General features: G+C 47.6%; 1 protein-coding gene and 1 long non-coding RNA gene across 5 annotated transcripts in view; one reads left to right on the forward strand and one right to left on the reverse strand.

Moving 5' to 3' along the window:
• Positions 1 to 20,851, forward strand: part of CCDC60 (coiled-coil domain containing 60) — a 165,718-nt gene that overhangs the window by 17,366 nt on the left and 127,501 nt on the right. The window lies entirely within an intron of this gene.
• Positions 534 to 20,851, reverse strand: part of LOC309639554 — a 192,412-nt gene continuing 172,094 nt past the window's right edge. Inside the window, exon 2 of the long non-coding RNA XR_014251734.1 lies at positions 534 to 2,484. This is a non-coding gene — a long non-coding RNA (uncharacterized lncRNA). The remainder of the gene's footprint in view (positions 2,485 to 20,851) is intronic.

Here is a 20,851-nt window from a genome sequence, read left to right on the forward strand (position 1 = left end):
AATTTAACAAAATCAAATTTCTCAATGCTTTCTATTATGGTTGTTGCTTTTTTCTATATTTATTATAAGGCCACAAAACAGTTAATAATTTTGCTTTAAACAGTCAATTTTCTACCAGTGTGAATGAATACTTAACTTTTTCTGATCTCTTTATTCTTTCTTGTGGGTCCCTATTTCCCTCTGGGACCAGATTCCTACAGCCTGGATGGAGACTTGCTTTAGTGTTTCTTATAGTGCATGACTGCTGCTGACAAACTCCCTCAGCTTTTGTGTGTCTGTAATGTCTTTATTTTGCTGTCGTTTTTGAAGAATGTTTTTATTGGATACAGAACTGTAGGTGGGCAGGGGGTTTGTTTTTGTTTTTAGCACTTTAAAGATGTCACTCCATGGTCTTATGGCTTTCATAATTTCTAGGAAGGACATTTCTCTTGCTGGAATTTTAGTTCATCTAGCCTTCTTTTATGTCCACAGCTTTACAGTGTCTTTGAAAACACGATTTTTGTCGTTTCTCTTTTTTTTTTTTAATAATGTAATTTTATAAATTTATTTATTTATTTATTTATTTATTTTTAGCTGTGTTGGGTCTTCGTTTCTGTGCAAGGGCTTTCTCTAGTTGCGGCGAGCGGGGGCCACTCTTCATTGCAGTGCACGGGCCTCTCACTATTGCGGCCTCTCTTGTTGCAGAGCACGGGCTCCAGACACGCAGGCTCAGTAGTTGTGGCTCACGGACCCAGTTGCTCCGCGGCATGTGGGATCTTCCCAGACCAGGGCTCGAACCCGTGTTCCCTGCATTGGCAGGCAGATTCTCAACCACTGTGCCACCAGGGAAGCCCTCGTTTCTCTTTTTAAACCCAGTGATAATGATAAGATTTCACTAACCGCCACATCCTACTTAGAAGTCAAGCTCCAGCTTGAGGAGAAGTCAAACTAGGAAACTTGCTTCCCTTCTTTCTTCCTTCCTTTTTTTTTCTGTTTTGTTTTGTTTGTTCATTCATTCTTTCCTTCCTTCTTTAATTGTTTTTGCTTTTTTGTTTTATTCATTTATTTTTAATCAACTTTTGGGGTATAATTTACATGCAATAAAATGCAAACATTTTGGGTTTCCTTGGTGGTCCAGTGGTTAAGACTCCATGCTTCCACTGCAGTGGACCCGGGTTTGATCCCTGGTCATGGGAAGTTATGCATGCCACGTGGTGCGGCCAGAAGGGGAAAAGAAAAAGCGAACATTTTAAGTCCATAGTTGAATGAGATTTGACAAATGTATGCACCCACATAATCAACACCCCAATCAAGGTGGAGAGTTCCATAATCCCCCAAAGTTGCCTCCTGCCCCTTTGAATTCAATGCCTTCCTCCCATCCCCAGCCCCAGGCAACCACTGGTCTGCTTTCTATCACTGTAGATAAGTTTTGCCTGCCTTCAAATTTCCTATAAATTGAATCATACAGTATATACTCCTTCTGTCTCTGGTTTCTTTCATTCAGCATGTTTTTGAGACTTCTCCACATTGTTGGGTAAACCAGTAGTTTGTTCCTTTTTATTGTTGAATTGTGTTCCATCATATGAATATGTCAGAGTTTATCCATTTGCCTGTTGATGGACATTTGAGTTGGTTCCAGTTTTTCTTCCTTTTTGATATCTGAAATGCTATGAGTAAATCGCTGGTATGTCTTATAATTGATACACAGAGCTCAGCCCCTGCCCTTGTGTAAGCTTCAGAGTAGAGGAGGGGATCTGTGTTGGACAGGTAATTTCAACCATGATGAGTGTGGCAGAAAGGCAAACACAGGCTATCCCGGGGAGCGAACAGCAAGAACACCTTGTTTACTCCAGGGCTTCAGGAAAAGCTCCTTGAAGAAGCATTCAACATAAGAATCTGGGGCGACCAGGAGTGAACAAGGAAAGACTGAGGCAGGCTCTGGGGCATAACAGAAAACTCAGTGGAGATGGAAGGCAGATGAAAAGTAGTACATTATTGAACATAAGTGAGAGACATTGTGATAGACATTTTAAAATTATTTATTTATTTATTTCAATTGGGGTATAATTGACATACCATATTGTATTGATTTCAGGTGTACAACGTAATGATTCAATATTTGTGTATAGTGCGAAATGATCAACACAGTCTAGTTAACATCCGTCACCGTACATGATTACAGAATTTTTTTTTATTTATTTATTTATTTATTTATTTATTTATTTATTTATGGCTGTGTTGGGTCTTCGTTTCTGTGCGAGGGCTTTCTCTAGTTGTGGCAAGCAGGGGCCCCTCTTCATTGCGGTGTGCAGGCCTCTCACTATCGTGGCCTCTCCCATTGTGGAGCACAGGCTCCAGACACGCAAGCTCAGTAATTGTGGCTCACGGGCCCAGCTGCTCCGCGGCATGTGGGATCCTCCCAGACCAGGGCTCGAACCCGTGTCCCCTGCACTGGCAGGCAGATTCTCAACCACTGCGCCACCAGGGAAGCCCAGAATTTTTTTACTTGTGATTAAAACTTAAAATCTACTTTCTTAGCAACTTTCAAATATGCAATACTGTATTAACTTATAGTTGCTCTGCTGTACATTACACCCCTATGACATTTATTTTATATCTGGAAGTTTGTACCTTTTGTTTCCCTTCACCCATTTCACCCACCCTCCCACCTCTGGTGACCACCAATCTGTTCTCTAAGTTGGGTTTGGGGGTGTTTTTTAGATTCCACATGTAAGTGAGATCATACAGTGTTTGTCTTTGTCTGACTTATTTCACTTAGCTTGATGCCCTCAAGATCCATCCATGTTGTCGCAAATAGCAAGATTTCCTTCTTTTTCATGGCCGAATAATATTCCATTGTGTACATATACCACATTTTCTTGATCCATTCATCCATCAGTGGACACTGAGGCTTTTGTCATATCTTGAATATTGTAAATAACAGACATTTTAAGAAATATTATTTCATTTAATATTATTTCATTTCATTTACTATTATTTCATTTCAACTGTGAGTGTGTATAGTAAGCTCCATTTTACCAATGAACAGCCTGATATTCAGGAAGATGAAACTTGTAGGTGACGCCCCTAGTGGTAAAGCAGGATTCGAACCCAGTTCTCTCTGGCTCCAAAGCTCATGCATCCCCCCAACCTGAGGTCAACACTGGTTAGACTGATTGCAGGGGAGATGGAAAGAAAGAAACAGGTTAGAGAAGCATCAACATGCATGTCCTTGGCATGTTAATGGGCACTAAAAAATATATACATATTTATTACATGAATAAATGTCTAAGAAAAGGAAACACTCTAGCATACTTTTTATATTTTTTTCATTTGTATTAATTGCTTAAAAAGAAAAATAGAGACCTTACCGCCAAATGTATCAAATCTTATCCATTCTTCCCTCACAGTGTCACATTATACAAATGTAGATTTTGGGTGTGTGTGTGTGTGTGTGTGTGTGTGTGTGTGTGTGTGGGTATGTGTGTGTTTTGTGGTCAGAGGCAAGAGCTAGAAGAAAGTGGGATCAGAGAAATACCAAGACGTGTTTACAGACTAAAGGGCAGCGGGATCTATCAGTTAGGCAAAGTGAGATAAATGAAACTGCCAATTAACTTAGTATTCTCAGAAGCAGTGAGTAGAGCACGCGGCCTGAACAATGAAAGTGTCGCTGGGAGCTTTCATATTCTGTGTTGTCTGCGTGCAATTTGTTCCCTTTTACATAGAAATATATGGTATTAACTGGGGGATGTGATTAGAATGCAGGCGGAGGCTCACTTTGATGGGAAACACACAGGCCTAACAGCCGCTGAAGATCAGAGATGGTCTCTCTCCAGTAAACGCACAAATTGCAGGGACCACAGTCTGCTTAATAAGTGAAGGGCATTGGGGCCGAGATTGCAGTGTTCTAAAGATCCAAGCCTCCCGCTGGGGTTCTGGCCTCATAGTAACCGTAATAGGCTGAGATGCACTGAGAGCTTACCTGCTCCTATGTACTGCCTGCATTGAGGTGCTTTCCATGAACTCACCCATTTCATCCTCAAGCAACCATAGAAGGGAGATGATTTTTTTGTCCCCACTTTAGAGATAAGAAAACTGAGGATAAAGAGGCTCAAAGATTTGGTCAACCATGTGGAGCCAGTAACCCCTTCTGCCTTTTACTGAAACCCTTGATTTTACCCTTTGCTCTGTGCTGCATCCACACCTAGCAGGGGAGAGAGAGCAGCAGTGGGGTGTAGGATGCTGGAAGGCCTGAGAGACCCCACTCCCACGTAGACCAAGAAACTGTGCTCTGGAGGAGCGGGGGGATGTTCCCAGAGGAAATCCAAGTAGTCAGGGAGAATCTTAACATTCTTAGAATACATGCACCTATTCTCCTAATTTGATGGCTAGGAAAACTAGGGTCCAGAGCAAGAACAGTGGGCCAGTGAATGTTTCTTCCAACAAATACGGCCTTCGGGGGACTCACCTCCCTGTACCTGTGGGATCAAGGTGAGCGCCCCAGAAGACTTCTCCTAGGTAATAATAGAAGTAATAGCAAACACTTGTACTTGCTGTGTACCAGGCGCTGTTCTAACCACTTTGACAAAGATTAACTCACTTAGCCTCCATACATTCCTAAAGAGTAGGCCCTGTTACCATCTCCCTGTTTTACAGATGAGGAAACTGAGGCACAGAGAGGCTAAGAGACTTCTTCAAGGTCACTCAGGCCCACGTTCCCACCCTCTGGAGTACGTCCATCCCTCACCTTTCGCATGAGAGCCTTATACGTCTCCAGAAAGAGCCATCAGGTCTCATTCTTCCCCTCATTCCACATGCAGTGGAATCATGCAGTCTTCCTTCCCTGCATGATAATCCCACATCCTACATTTCCCAAGTTCCCCCAAATTCTGCACTCAACTTATAGGAGCTTCACATCTTTCCTCAACAATATGGAACGAGATCTCCATTTTAGCCTTTGTGTGCCTGAGCCACAGAGTCCCAGGTTTGCCCTTAACTGTGACCCAGGTCTGAGTCCCAGGTTCGCCCTTAACTGTGACCTTCAATAAGCTTATACGATGTGGAGGTCAACATGTGAGCTCTGCCCAAATGTCCATCAGCTGATGAATGGATAAACAGGATGCGGCATATCCATGCAATGGAATATTATTTGACCATAAAAAGGAATGAAGTAGTGATACATGCAACAATGTGGATGAACCTGTAACACAAGATGTTCAGCGAAAGAAGCCGGACACAAAAGGACACATGTTATAGGTTCCATTCATATGAGATGATCGTTATAGGCAAATCCATAGAGACAGAAAGCAGATTAGTGGTTTCCAGGGGCTGAGGGGTCTGTAGGATAATGGATGCTACCTAAAGAGTTTCTTTGTGAGCTAGTGAAAATGTTTTAATATTGACTGTGATAGTCACACATCTGTGAATGTACTAAAAATCATTGAACTGTACACTTTAAATGGGTGAGTTGTATGGTATGTGAAATGTATCTCAATAAAGCTAAGAAGAAGGAGGAGGAAAAAGAGGTGGGGGGATGAAGATGGAGGGAAGAGGAGGAGGAGGGGGGTCCTTTAGAGCAAGACAGCCTGGGTTCAGACTCCAGATCTGCCACATTATAGCTGTACAGCCTTGAGCTGGTCGCCTGAGCCTCACTTTTCTGGTCTAGTAATAGCTGAAGATGAGAGCAAACAATATCAAAATGTTTAGCAGTCAGTATGGCAAGGACACTGGACCAGCTGTTAACCCTTTTGTTGCTGGATCATGCAGAGGTACAGGGAGAGCGCAGACGGACTGGGGTGACCAGGGGGGCACCGGGCATAACTCTTTGCCAGCCAATAAAGAACTACGCCTCCAGAGTTCTAAACTTAGAGTTTGCTACCATGAAAGAAACCGCCTGAGATTCGGTTTGTCATCAGCGGCGACAGAAGCCTTGACGCGTGTGAGTACATCAAGGCATATGGAGCCCACTTCCTCCTGCCCTTTCCCAAGCACCATTTTCCAGTGCAGAGATTTCCATGTAATTAACATGAGTCCATCAGTGTCCCCAACTTGGGTTTCCGTGGAGACTCCCTGCGCTTAATTAACGTGGCTAGGTTGCATCGCTGTTCCCGGTTCAGGCTAACCTCCACTCACTTGCCATTTTATTAACACCCCAAATTTAATCAGCGCTAATTATTTCTCCTTTGCTGGTGTTCACCTCATCACTTGGCAGTTCTTTTTTCCTTTTTCTTCTTCTTTCTTGCTTTTCCTAATTCATACCCTAGAGGAGGATAAAGCGGGGTGGGGGTGGGGAAAAAAAGCTGTTCTCTTTGGAGACAGAGGAGGAACCCTGGGAAGGTAAAGTACCAACATCCCAGTGCACATCTCAGCTGATAGAACTCGCGGGTGCAGAACTAGGGAAGCAAGAGATAAAAACCAGGCAGGCAGGCAGGTTTGTACAGGAGATGAAAACTACACAAGCGTGACCTTTTATGGGGCCTTCCTCGCCTCTGCTGGAGGAACGGACGCCGAGTCCAGGCCTGAGAAGTCGCCATATTTGGAGAGAAAACGCTTGCAGTGTAGGTTTTAAAAAGATTTACAATGCACAAAGCTCCCAGGCTTATCTTCCAAGAGTCTCCCTTTAAGCCCCGAAAGGGGTGAAAATTGCAAGCAGAGGGCTGACAAATGGCATTCCTCAGGGAGAGGTAGACGCTTTCCAGTTTTATTGGGTTAAAAAACACTTGGCATCAAATTGCATTTCTCACATCTGCAGAGCGGGTGAGCTTCAGAGGGCAGCAGGAGTTTAAAGCCAGATGAATCTTTGAAAGCCAATGTAAGCTCCCTGGGAATCAGCCTTGCCAGAGAAACAGTGGCATGCAGTAGTTAAGAACATGGGCTCACCAGCTGTGCAACCACAGGCAAGTTACTTCACCTCTCTGAGCCTCAGCGTCCCCATCCATAAAATGGAGATAATAATTGTACTTACTCAAGGGATTGTTATGAGGATAAATGGGTTGTGAACTGAAGCAGCGTCTGGCAAGTGGTAATTATCAGCAAGCATTAGTTCCTATTGTCTACTACCTCCCTGGTACCCTGCACAGGGCCTGGCAGAGAGTAGGTGCCAGTGAATGGTTGTTGAATGAATGAATGTGACGAAATGGGAGTCCAGAGCCCTGCCAAGGGCATCAGTAAGTGCCTCTGTCACCCAGACTTATGTCTCTTAATTCATTTCCTTAAAGCAGGGATTTCAAATTTAAATAAATGCCTTCAAGGGCCAGGCAGGAAATACAAATGAATAAAATAGGCTTGGGGATGTGGACACAAACCTCTCTATCAAACACTGGGGAAGTCCAGCCAGACCCAGCCTTGAGACCCGGTCAGAATCAGTAGTCACTCAACGTGCCCGGACCTGCCAGGACCTGTGGAAACCCGCCCAGTGTGTGGCTCAGTCCCACACCCCATCCCCGCACTGAGATGATTCAGAACAACACAGTCCATTTTTAAAGTTCAATTTCTCTCCAGCCCACAGTGTTCATAAGGAATTAAGGAAAGCATATCAAATATAATCACGCACTGTTGTTAAGTTCTTGGCAAAGTTGCCAAATGTCAGGCAGCCGGCACGCCCGCGGTGCGCTCCACACTTGGGACCGACGCTTAAGCTGTCATAATAATGAATTGCTCTGCTCACTTAAGGCTCGGGAATGGGTCCAGGACACCACGTTCGCTTGAGAAAAGAAGTGCTTCACCAAGATGAAACCGTGTACCGCGTTCACAAGGCAACAATCCCAAACACACCTCGCCATGGGATGGGTGAGAGAAGGGTCTTTTTAACACAGCTCTTTAAAACTGCACTTGAGGGTCTGAAATCTTCGTGAAGGGGCTGCACGGGTGGAGCATTCCTCTCCTCCCTGCCCATCTCAGCAATATTTCTGACATCCCACTATCAGCCCAGGACTCAGAGGCTGAAATGCAGATGCTCGGTAATAACAGCACGGAGACATTCGGCAAAAACGCTTGCACTCCAACTGTTTGGTTTAAAAGATGTGAGCAGCTTTTTAATCAGCCTGAGCCCTGGAACCTACATGCCTCCAGCCATTGGGCGCCTTGGCTCTCGCTACGAGATTCCATTCCTTGGGACATCCTCATATTTCTTCATTAAGCAACCGTCGCGGGGGAATTGATTCCTTCTGTAGGAGAGCAAGATCGTGAGGTTGTGTCTCCATCAGCAGAGCAGATATTTGAGATAATTAACCAATAAAAAAGCAAGACCCCCAAGTGATGCCTGTGTCCTCTGAGGGCAGGGGATGGAGAGGCTGAAATCCCGAAAATTCCAGGGATTTGTCCCAGAGCCCAAATCTCAAACATCATTCCCCACTTATTCCCAAGGCCTGGATGGAGCAGTGACTCAATAAATAGCTGTGGAATGAGTGAGTGAGTGAGTGAACGAATGACTCAATGACCTGTGTGTCAGGACGAACAGCTGCCTTTACAGTCAGAACTGGGTTGGAATCCCAGGTCTACCACTTAGAGGGTATCAGGTCTTGGTCAAGACACTTTTGGTTTTCTGGGCCTCGGTTTTCCCCCCATCAGAATCTCAGAAACTCTCCTAAGCTGCTGTTTAGATTTTCTAAAACAAACCCCAGCATCCATCCACTTCTCTTAGCAGCTGTGCTTTCTAACCCCGAGGTGGTTCATTTCATCGGGAGCAGGCTTTTCTCCAGACCTGAAGAGGAAGACCGCCTTGGAATTCTTTGCTCTCCCTCCTGCAGAACCTGCCTGGGTACCCCTTCCTGTCGCTGGAAAAACCCCCAACAGCTGAAGCCTACATCTGCTGTTAAAAGCTCTTCTGCTGATTTCCTGTGATGGTCCCGTCCAGGAACCCTCCCAGATCTGGGGATCCAGGGCCAGGATGGTGGCTAAGCATCGTATTTCAGGGTCTAGGTTTTGAAGTCAGGCTAACCTGAGCTCAGTGGTGGGGCCCTCTGGCCAGCTGTGCCACTTTGCCTCTGAGCTCTCATCTGTAAAGTTGGGGTTTAGTGTCACCCTTTGAAGAGGCTTGAGGTTTAGAGCTGATGCATGAGGAGAATGGTGCCTGAGAGCCATCCCCCTCCCTTAGCTGTGGCGTCCAGGGTCCCAGGGTTGGTCCTAACTGGTTTCTTGAAAGTGCTGCGTCTTCAGCATCCACTGAAGAATTCCCACTCTCAGAGAGATCTTGGTGCTTGGGCAGGCCACCTCGTCAGCAGACGTGACATAGATTTCACACAGCACCCGGGCCATGTTGCCTAGAGGCTGGTACAAGCCACCAGTGGTACAAAGGATGATTTTTATATGTACAGCCACTTTTAATCTTGATAGTTATGTGTGAATTTTGATGGTGCGTTAGGGAAACTCTAACAAGCACTTCAAAGGCATAGTGTCGTGGATATTATTGCTTAGGAAGAAACGAAAGTAGATACGGTTGTTTGTTTAATGTTAATGTAAAGAAAAATATTAATAGTAAAAGAAGTGGTGCGTGGCTACTATGATAGATTATGATGATTGTATGTGAATGACTGAATTTCGGAAAACTTGGAATCAGGCAGAGGGGGGGAAATGTCAGGTTTAAGCTGCAGAGCAGGTGGTGGTGTCTTTACAAAGTACTGAAATGCAAGCGAGATGGCTGACCTTGACCCAACCCCGGAGCAGCTTTAACTCCCCAGTGTTAAATGGGGAGCTCTGAATACTTCTCCAGTTCCTTTCTAGTCATGATATGCCTGGCACGTAGCACACACTCATAAACAGTTGCGTCATTATGGTGCCGAAGAGGAGGTGATTGTGGCCAGTTGACCTAATGGGTTCCAATCCTGTTCAACCCCACCAGCAGCTGTGTGACCCTAAGCAAGTTGCTTAACTTCTCTGAGCCTCAGTTTCCTCATCTGCAGATGGAGGTTTTCATCAGAGCAGCCCTGCTTATCAGAGTAAGGCATTTTCATGAGGAGCTTGCTCCCAGGTCACTTACGACATGCCTATTCATGCGGAACTCCGCGCCTGGCCCATGTTGAGCAGTTTCTGCCAAAGTCGGTGTGTTGGGCTTGAAACCACACCGCTGAGAGTTTATACCCCAGCTCTGCCACCAAAAGTCCACATAACCTTAGGCAAGGTACTTCCCGTCTGGGGATCTCGGTTCCCTCATCTGCAAAATGTAGGGGGGTCCCCTTCATTCCCACACGTTCTCATTAAGACAAACTCGGCTTGGCTCCTTTTCCAGCCATCCAGATGTTTCTAAAATACAGCAGTTCTGACACTGCAGAGACCAAGCATGTGGGTGATTATCTCCATTTTTCACATTACATTTGTCATCTAGACAGGCTTTAAGTATGTGGATAATGAACTCAGAATTCCAAATGAACTTCAACCAATTCCTCTCTCGCTCTCTCTTTGAGACAAGAAAGTTTTCTTTGAAGGAAATGAGGAAAATTCATCCTTTTTTCCTGCTCCCAGCAGAACACCAGGGCTTGCCCAAGGCTGAGTGGTGGGAAGCTGACTTGCCAGAGGCAGAAGACAGAAGCTTCAGGGGGAGTTTAAGGTGGCGGTTGGACACCCAGGCTCTGGAATTCCAAAAGCCGTGTGTTCCTATCTCGCCTCTGCCACTTACCAACTCTGAGACTTAGAATCCTAGGGGCCTCCTTGTGTGGATAATATTGCCTATGTCACTGGATTATGATCAAGACTAGATGTATTAAAATATTAAATATAATGTGTTACGCCAATTCTCCATGACAGTCATGAAGAAACTGCCCTATAAGGTTTGGTGCTATTCTTATACCCATTTTATTGATGAGAAAACTGAGGCACAGAGAGGTTAACCAACTGCCCCAACTTCGGAGATAGTAAGTGGTAGAACTAGGAAAGGAAACACTGTAGAGATAATAAATACATAGATCATTACAATTACAAAGGAAACGGTGTGATGAGAGATGCCATGAAGGGATTTGGGGTTTAGGGACAATGCCTCTTAGGAGTGGGTCTATCCAGACAGAAGTTTTTGCCCACCAGGATGTGCTGGTAAATGTTTTACAACCAGCTCTCTGGGAAAAACAAAACAAAACAAACAAAAACATCTAGTTTGTAGTGTTTGCCAGTTTCTGGGGTGTAAATACTCCTTCCATTGTGGCCAGTTTCAAGCTACCAATGTGACATCATGGAGTGCAGAGTTGGGAAGGAGACGAACACAGCCCACACACAGTCACTCTCACTACTTTTTTGTCCCCACCTGACTTCTGATAGTTTCCCCTGAAACAACCCTTTGGCTGCCTTTCCTGGGCCACGTCCCTCCACCTCCACTACTGAACCATCACAGAACGTGCTGGTGCAAATAAAATGTATCCATGGGGCCCCACGTTACCTCTCTAGGGGGAGCCCACTGGGGACTGAGTTGGATCAGACCGGTCAAAATAATGAGGCGTGGGCTCAGGGAGTCGGGGAGCAATGTCCTTCCTTGAGCTGAGTGGTCCCTGCACACGACAAAGACCATTTTCAGCAAAATGGACAGCAGTGGAGCGGAGGGAAGCGGCTCGGGTGTCATTAAAATTTCATGCACTCCTGCTGCACGCAAAATGCAGTGTGTGTGTGTGTGTGGGCGCCCAGAAGCCCCCGAGCCAGTTTTCAAGATGAATCAAGTCCACGGCTCCTTCCTGCCATGGCCACCCCCTCCCTCGGAGCTCTTAATGTAAACTTCTGACAAATGTAGAGCTGCCTAATTAACTTGCCTGTTGTCTCCTAAAAATACGTCTTCTCCTGGCTTTCCTTTGGCGAAAAGAGCAGAGTGGTAATGAGATGGAAAGGTCACATTATACCAAGAAATGGGACTGTGCTGGAAGAGGGCCTGCACCCCCCTGCCCGGACGCATGTGTTGGACACGTTTCCTCTCTGCATTTCATCAGCAACCAAGAAAGCATGGCCGCCTTCAGAGAAACCCACTTGCTGCTGCCCCAGGGAAGCTTAGTGGAGGGACCCGTCTCCGAGCTGAAGGATGGGGTTTTCCTAACTGCCTTACGCGACAGAGGCTATTCCTCGACCACCTTGCTTTCTCCTTTCCTGCCTTTCCGCACGCACCTGCAGGGATCCAGTTAACCAGAGTGAAGAAACTGGCTCACTCTGGCGGGAAGAAGATGGGTAGTCGTGTCCCTCTGGGTCCTTTGGGAAGCAGGTACCAAGACAGAGTTACAAGGGCAAGGGAATTGTTTCAGGTGATGCCTGTGGTGGTTCGGAAGGCGAGGGAGCAGGATTGAGCAGGGTGAGCCCTCAGGCTGAGATGAGGTCTGACACTAGGGAGAGAGGGGAGGAAGGCGGATTGAGGAGGAAAGGCATCAGGCGGCAGTGCAGCTCTGAGCATCTCGGCCAGCCCAGCGGAGAGCTTCAGTGCAGATTGCCTATCGGAGGAGTGCCACGTTGGGCGGAAATGGCCAGCCCAGGACCCTCCCGGTGCGCTGTCACCGCTGGGGCTGTCCAGACAGTGAGTGTCTGCAGCTCCATTGCTGTGCTCTTAAATCACTCAGGGGCTTGACCTAAGTATGAGGCCAGAGTCATTTCAGGATGCTGGCTTCGTCTGGTCCAGCTTCAGTCCTCCCTTCCATTCCTTTAAGCAGTTTGCCCTGCTGCCACCAGACTACGTGGATGGAGATTCTACCCTCTATATTCCAACCCAAGTCACAAGAGATGGAGAAGTAGACTAAGAAGTATTTCCCAGTTATCATAAAGCTTCGTCTGTGTGGCCCACGAAAATCTGGGAAAGTCAAATAACCAGTTCTGTTTCCCATTATTCTCAGTGTCTACATTAACCTTGTTAAACGGTTATATTATAAATAAGGTTGATGTCATCTTTGACCATCATCCCAAAGCAGTTCCTACCCCAGAAGTAGGTGTTGTTAACTATTTAGTGTGATTCTTTCCATAGCGCCCCCCCGCCGCCCTTTTATGCACAACCAGCACTGGGGAAATTTGGAATCAAACCCGGGACAATTTGGTTCCAAATTCGGAATCAAACCCGGGACAATTTGGTTCCAAAGTCTTTCCATTTTACCTCCACACATTTTCTCCTCCACCAGATGTCACTACTCTGTTAACCAGGCTCTGAAACGCTTTGCCAAGGAGCATAAAGGAGTGCTTACTGCATGCCAGGCTCTGTGCCAAATAACCTCAAATAACCTTTACAACAGCCCTGTGAGGGAGTGGTGCTATTGGTCCCATTTTACAGACACACAGACTGAGGCTCAGAAAGATTAAGTAACTGGCAATAGGGCTAATGAGTGTCAGAGATGGGATTTGAACCTAGGTCTGTCTGTGCTCTTGACAAATATGACACCTACCTCCCAGGACACGGCTGAAATTTGACCTCCCTCCAACAAGTGGCAAGTGCGCTGCTGAAATTGATTTCTTTGGCCGAACTCCTCAAGGCACACGCCTAGAAAACATCACAGGCAAGGCCCTATGCACAGGCCAAGCTTGACACAGGCTTGTCACGACAGCAGGCTGTGGACCTGCTGGACGCGTGCGGAGAGCCAGGCCCGCTGACGGAATCCTCCCTCTGTATGTGATGGTCAACCACTGACCCGAGATGTCGGTACCAGCTGACGCTCAGCTCAGAGCCAGCACATTCTGGTGGATCTGGGACCAGAGCGCATGGTCACAAGATGACCATTTTTGTTCAGTTCTCTATTCATTCTGGAAACCCCCAGCTCAGCCTGGCCAGGTCATACCAGACAGTGGCCAATTCCGGCATTGAAGTGGGGAAGAGAAAAAAAAAAACAAAAAAACATAACAGGAGCTCCTGCCAAACCTTTGCTAGGAAGCTAAAAGTAGCTGTTGCTGTGATGGCCACAGATCATGAAACGCATATGCCAACATAATAGCCCTGTGTAAAATCGCCCCGTGTGGGGTGTACTCCAAGCCACTCACAATGAAGCTTAAGTGATGATGTATAGGACATCATTTTCCAGGTGGAGGACACTCCAATGCTTTGTGGCCTGAGTACACAGCAAGTGTTGGGAGGGCGGGGCTGACCTGAAGAAGAGCCAGGGCTAGCATCTGGAGCCGTTGGCAGTCCCACTGCCGTTGCTGAGTGTCGGCTGGGGACCCCCAGGACCCACAGCACTGTTCTGGGCTTTGTGGGCACACAGGAATAAAGAGAAAGCATGGCATAGCATGGCAGAGGTTAACATCTTATTTAATCCCCACCGCGATTCTGTGAAATAGACACTCTAATAATCATACAATGCCTGGTGCATAGGGAGCCCTCAGTGAAATGTTATTTACACCCAGTTCTTCCTTGAAAGTATTCATGGTGAAATGTGCAAACAGATCAGATGAAGAATTACTCGCCATAGCAGTGCACAGTAATTCACCTGCATATAGATGTAGATGGTAATTGACGTGTGGGAGATGCTAGACCTTGAAAGGTGATGACAGGTGTGAACTGACCCAGGGAAGCTACTGGAGGGGGTCATAATCCTCGTGCCGTGACTTAAAAGTTAAGCAGGCAGGAGTCTGAACACCTTGCTTGGATATGAAGCAAAGCTACGTACAGCAGGTGAATATACAGCAGGTGAAATGCAGATGTGAATTAAATACAGATGTGCATAAAGTGGACAACTTGAAAGTCACGCCCAACTCTGGTGGTTAGTGCAATGTCTGGGGATGCAGGCAGGAAGGTACCTCGCAAATGGGCATAAATGGAATCCGATTGTGGAGTCGGACTTCAGGGACTCTAGTCCACCGCTCACACACACAGGCTCTAGGAGATGGCCACGCGTCTCAGAGGCACTCAGGTTTCCAAGGACAGGCACACCTGTTTTATTGCACTTTGCTTTATTGCACTTCACAGGCGTTGCATTTTTTACACATTGAAGGTTTGTGGCAACCCTGTTTCAAGCAAGTCTATTGGCACCATTTTCCAACAGTATTTGCTCACTTTGTGTCTCTGTGTCACATTTTGGTAATTCTGGCAATATTGCAAACTTTTCCCTTATTATATTTGTTATGGTGTTCTGTGATCAGTGATCTTTGGTGTTACTGTTGCAAAAAGATTGCAACACACAAGATTTAGATGATGGTTAGCATTTTTTTAGCTGTAGAGTAATTTTTAATTAAGGTATGTACATTGGTTTTACATACCAATGCTGTTGCACACTTAGACTACAGTATAGTGTCAACATGACTTACATGCACTGGGGAAAAAAAATTCATGTGACTTGCTTTTTTGCGATATTGGCTTTATTGCAGTGGTCTGGAACTGAACCTGCCGTATCTCTGAGGTGTCCCTCTACTGGAACTGAATTTCTCGGATGCCGTTTATTTCATGTCCTTAAGAGGACAACCACAGCGGGCGGGAACAGACGTGTGCTGGCCCCAGCTCATCCTGGCTCCCAGAGCCTAGTGCATTCATCTCTTCCCAAATCTGCATTCGGTGACATCATGAAGGTGGTTTGAAGGCAGCCCTGGTGGGAGTATTTACACCATGGGAACTGGCAAATGCTACAGATCAGGGTTTTGTTTTGTTTTGTTTTGTCTCCCTGGAGAGCAGGTTGTTAAACATTTATCAGCATTACTGGGTGAGAAATTCATATCAAAAAAGTATAATGATATGATGAGGTCATAAAATCTCAGAGTGGAAATGGGTTTTAGATCTCCTCTTACCCAGTCTCAGATTTGGTGCTGGAATTCTTCTCCTGGAGGTTTCCCTGAGGGGAAGACAGACACCACTAGCAGACAGTGAGATGAGTTTTCGGTGTTACACAGACTGTAACATGAGATGACATAGTGGGAAAGGTCATCTTTTTTCAGTTCTCCTCTGTCCTTTTGTATTATGCAAAGGAGAACGCCTCAGTTTAGTGCTAGTTGTCTTTAACACTTGTCTCACCCTTGTAACTCTCCCTTTCAACCAGGAGAGGGCAGGGCCCCCAAACTCAGAGCCTTGCGCAGGCAACAGTGCAAGCTCGGATTGCATAACATTGTTTTGTTTCACTGTATTTGCTTTTATGGTTACCTTCTATTTGTGACAGGCAGTAATGGCTTTCCACCTATAGTGCTGGTATCAAGTTTCCTCTTTACCGTGTTTTTAAATGAGCCCATTTAAAGACAACTATTCAGTAATTAATAATACAGGTGGTGCAGAGAAATGGCAGATATCCTGAAGGTGGGTTGCAAATGACCGAAGTGTGAGGAACACAGATGTACCCTATGTCAGGCAGACTTCACTTGAATACAGCCCGTCACAGGGAGGTCACCACTTCACAATGCATCTCCTTTGTTACTGTAATCAGTGCGATGCCCCATTCAAATAAAAAAGGCTTGTTTTGTTTTCCTCCCCACCAGCACCAGTTAAAAATTAAGTGTATTTTCTACGCTGCTTTCCTATTGGACCAAACCCGCCCTCCCCCTCCCCCACCCAGTCCTCACGGTTTCCTGTTTCTACACTTGCCCTGTCTTTGGCTCAAGATTCCCATTAATTATCATGGACTTTTGAGCCTCTGTGGTGCACTTAGCTGTAATGTTCCTGAAGGTCTAATTCTGCCCTTGGTGTGTCAACATTTCTCCTGTTGAAGCTATTCTGCTTATACAGGAAGAATTGAGGTTGTGGGTACCCAGCAAAAGCAGCAGGAGAATTTGTTTCTATGCATATGATCTCTGGAGTTACATTCTGTAGCTCCTTTGGAAGCCAGCTTCTCCGTGTGATGTCCTGACATTCAGACTCGGTGGTAGCTGATACGAGCCTCTGCCTGTTGCGGTCTGGCTAGGTACCAGGCACCAAACCGAGAGCACCACGTGCATCCTCCCACCCGCACCTCACAACAGCCCTACCCCATTCTGCACACAGTTGGCTGCAGCTCAGAGAGGTCAGGTCACTCTCTCAAGGTCACCCAGCCAGTGAGCAACAGAGCCCAGACTCCTGAGCAGCTCTGTGAGTCCCCAAAGTTGGCGCTCTTAGCCCATGACAAGGATTTCTCATCTCAAACCCTCAGACCTGCAATGGGAGGTTGAAGCAGGTGACAAGGGGGGATGTCCACGCTATAACCAGAGAGCCTCTGAGAAGAGGTCTAGTTTGCTAAGGTCGGAAGAATGTGCAGCCAGTGAACACAGAGCAGGCTGGCTGCCTGCGGGCAGCTGGCACCTTCTCGTGATCTTCCATCCTTATCATTAGTGATCGACAGTGTGTGTGTGTATGAGAGAGAGAGAGACAGACACAGAGGGAGAGACCCTACGTGACCCTTATCTAGGCAAATTCACACCCCTCTTCCTCCTCAGCAGACATACAGTTTTCATGTACTTTAGCCATAATTGTTTTTCTCTTGCCAATATTCAGTCATTAAAATAAAATTTAAAAAATCTGTGAATGAGCTCAGTAGCAGTCTGTAGTGTTTCACCACGAGGCAGAGATGTATCTTCCAGCCCTTTTTTCAACATTCACCCATTGAGCAGACATTGCCCGCTGCTGTACTGCATGCCAGGCAGCACGCTGGCCACTGCGGGTCCAAGGGAAGCCAGACGGCACCATCTCTGCCCTCTTTGTGCCTCCTATCAAGGGCTTACCACTGTGAAGGGTGTGACCAGAGGGTGCAGAGTGCTGTGGGAGCACCTAACCGATGAGGGAAAGGAGGGAAAAGTGTTCCTGGCAGGGGGAATAGTACCTGTGAAGGCCCTGAGGCCTGAGAAAGGAGGAGGGACTCCAAGAGGTCCAGGACGGCCCATACTGCGGGGCTGGCCCATAGTAGGTATTCAGTGCGGTATGAATGAATGAGTGGGTTAGCAGAGAGGATGAGGGGAGAAGTGGGAGCGGAGGATGGAGAGATGCACTCAGGCTAGCTGTGAGGTCTCTGCTACAAAGAATTTTGGCCTTGATCCTGACAGCGAGGGGAGGGCTTGGAAGCATTCTGAACCACAGTGGTGTGGTCACATTGGTGCTTCTCTGGAAATACTGGGCCACTGAGCTGTGACTGGCTCCCCACTCACCCTCCAGCGCCAAGAGGAAGCTTTCCTTCTGCCTTGGCCCATGAGGCAGCTCAAAACGTCCCAGCCCCTTGGGAACTGTCTCTCCTTTCTCGTCAGCCGTTCCTCCTAGACCTGAGGAGTCTTACGCATGGAGGAACTGCTTTGGGCCGGCCTGTTAGCCGCGTGGTCGCAGCTGAGCTCGTGTAGGCGTGGCTGAGGGGCGGGCAGCACTAGATGCAGCTCCTTGGTCCACGCACGAACCAACTAACAAACGTACTACGTGCTTTAATTGCGGTTTCTGCAAAAGCAGAGCCTGAGACGAGGACTTGAGGGCAGAGGGAGTATTTGGAAGGTGATCCCAGGAAGCAGGAAGTGAGAGAAGGATGACAAACCAAACAGGAGCCCACTTCGAGGAACCCTCCGGGAAAGGCAGGCCCCCTGGGAAACCGTGCAGAGCGGGAGGCCGGAGCCTTCGTCCACTTGCCTCATCCTCCATCGGTAGGGGGTCGCCCCGGAGGTGTTAACTCCCCCAGACTTGTGGGCTGCACCTGCGTGTGGGCTCAGCAGACTCCTGGGACTCCGGAGCAAGACACGAAGCAGAAAAGAGGACAGGCAGGTGCTGGAGGTGGGACACTGCCGCTGCGCACGGGATCTGTCCCCACCGCGGCAGCTGCAGCTGGAGGTGTGCCCAGAGGACACGGTGTGTTCCACTGAGTAACAATTGCCAGGCATCTCCCATGTGCCAGGTACGGTAACCCACGTTCAGACCTCCCTTGACTCATTCAGCCCACCCGAAAACACTGTGAGGGAAATCTTACCACCCCTGTTTGCCAGATGAAGACACTGAGGCCTAGAGAAATTACGTAACTTACCGAAGGCCACAGATCTGGAAGCGGTTGCATGAATAGGTGTTTAAATCCAGATCTGCTTTCGCCAGCACAGCATCTCTTTCTGGAAGTTCTAGAGAAGTCATTCTGGCTCCAGCCACATTCTTGTTTCCACATACCACATAACCCCACCCTCCAAGCCACAGATGATTGGACCGGAGGAAGACATCTGATACAAGCCCCACCAATCAGATTTGGTGGGAATCTGGACTTTGGATACTGGTCCAGGCGACCACAGAGTAAGGAAATGAGAAACTTTGGGGCTGGAAGCGCCATGTTGGCACAGCTATTACTGGCTCTGTAAAAGGAAGCAGAAGGAGCCGGGCTGCAGAGAGGAAGAATAAAGAAGCAGACGTGTAGAAGAATAGCACACATGAGGGCCCATGCCTTTTGAAGAGTCCAGGAGACAGAGCAAGGAGCTGAGCTTTCTTGCTCGTTGGATTCCATTTTTTCCCCCACTGGAGTTGGATGAATTTGTTTCTGTTTCTGCCAATCACAGATTCCCCCAATAAAACACAATCTGAAAAAGACAAGAGCCATCAAAACGGCATGTTCGTGATATGGGTGAGTGCATTATGGGCAGATGAGAAGATGTGGAGTTTCCATGGGTTTCTCTGTTACATCTCTGGCCACTTTAAAGAGACAGAGCAAAGATGAGGGAGAGAAATGGGAGAGAGGAGTCAAACGCACAGCTACAGAATGAAAGGTGCTTCATTGGGGGTCCGGCGTCTGATTCTCAAGAAAAGGACCACAGCTCGGGCCTCATCTCCCGTCAGTGCTTTACCACGAATAAAAGCAGCTGGGCAGTGGGTTTCTGCATCCGGCAAATCCCACTTCATTTCTCGCCCCTCTCGGCTGCAACGTAAGACAGTTTGAGAAGAAATTAATACTCGGAGTCGGTGTCAGCCCTGCTGACAGCAGATCAAGGTTGAAAGACAAATTGCTTATTACAGTTCAGGGAGCCGGAAGCCCTGCCATCCCCTGCCAGCTCCAGGCGGCCCCCACCAGTGACTAACTTCGGCCCGGGACTCGCCCTGGCTTCTGCCTGCCTGTGAGGTTTGGGGTGGGGGGCTGCAGGGGGGCTGGCTCTGGGGAATCAGCCCGTTCAGACCTCCTGGGGGCCCCTCATCAACCATGTTTGTATCGTGTCACCATGTCACCGGCATGACACAAGCCTAAAGCTCTAGAGAAGCTGCTTGTCCAGGTCATGGCGGCGGCCCTCCGTGGCAGCAGAGCCAACAGGAAGGCAGAGGGACCTTGGGACAATGAGAAATCAAACGTGGACAGAATCCCCACTGTCTCCCCTTGCCTCGCATTCTCTGTCACTCCCCTCTGATTTTTTAATTTATGACACCGTGACTACTTGACATTCGGGAGTATTGTGTTTTGTGTGTTGAGTCCCACACGAGCCCCCTGACCCAAAAGGCAACTGGGGGCTGATACCCAGACGGTGCTGCATTCGCTCACCAGGTCCCCTGGCGAGGGGCTGCATCTATTCAGAGAGAGGGTGGTTTTTTTCTAATTTGCACAAAGGTGCCTGCTGCTTGGCTGAATGAAGGTCCTGGCAACATTATATTTGAGATCTATTGGCTTATTTATTGTCCGTCTCCCCTGAGTAGAATATAATAAGCTCCACGAGAGCAGGGACTGTGCTGGAAACATTCCACTTGCCTCTCCAGGTTCGCTGGCCACCCTCCTCCTCCCTGCTCTGTGCCTGCCCGGGGAGGGAGGTTCATGGCCTGCATCAATGAGCAACCTTGCTTTTCGGGCATCTGGTTGGATTCAGCCAATAGGAGGCACCACTAGGAGGTCAAAGGGCAGGAGGAGGGACGGGTCAGAGGATTTGTTCTCTGTCTCCTTTCTGTCCTGTCGACGTGGTGGGTCGTGAGTCTCTACCAAGGACCGCGGCTCCTGTCCCAGGTCTGTAGAGCCACCCTCTTTGGGTTCTGGCCACCGCTCCCTTGCTTTGCCTCTTCTCAGGCCTAAGAGTGGGAAAGGCTCCCTGCTGTTGTGGCCCCAGGATGCTGTGCTATCCCTGAAGG

The sequence above is a fragment of the Balaenoptera physalus genome (assembly GCF_965194825.1).
Source record: "Balaenoptera physalus genome assembly, chromosome: 12".
Taxonomy (NCBI): domain Eukaryota; kingdom Metazoa; phylum Chordata; class Mammalia; order Artiodactyla; family Balaenopteridae; genus Balaenoptera; species Balaenoptera physalus.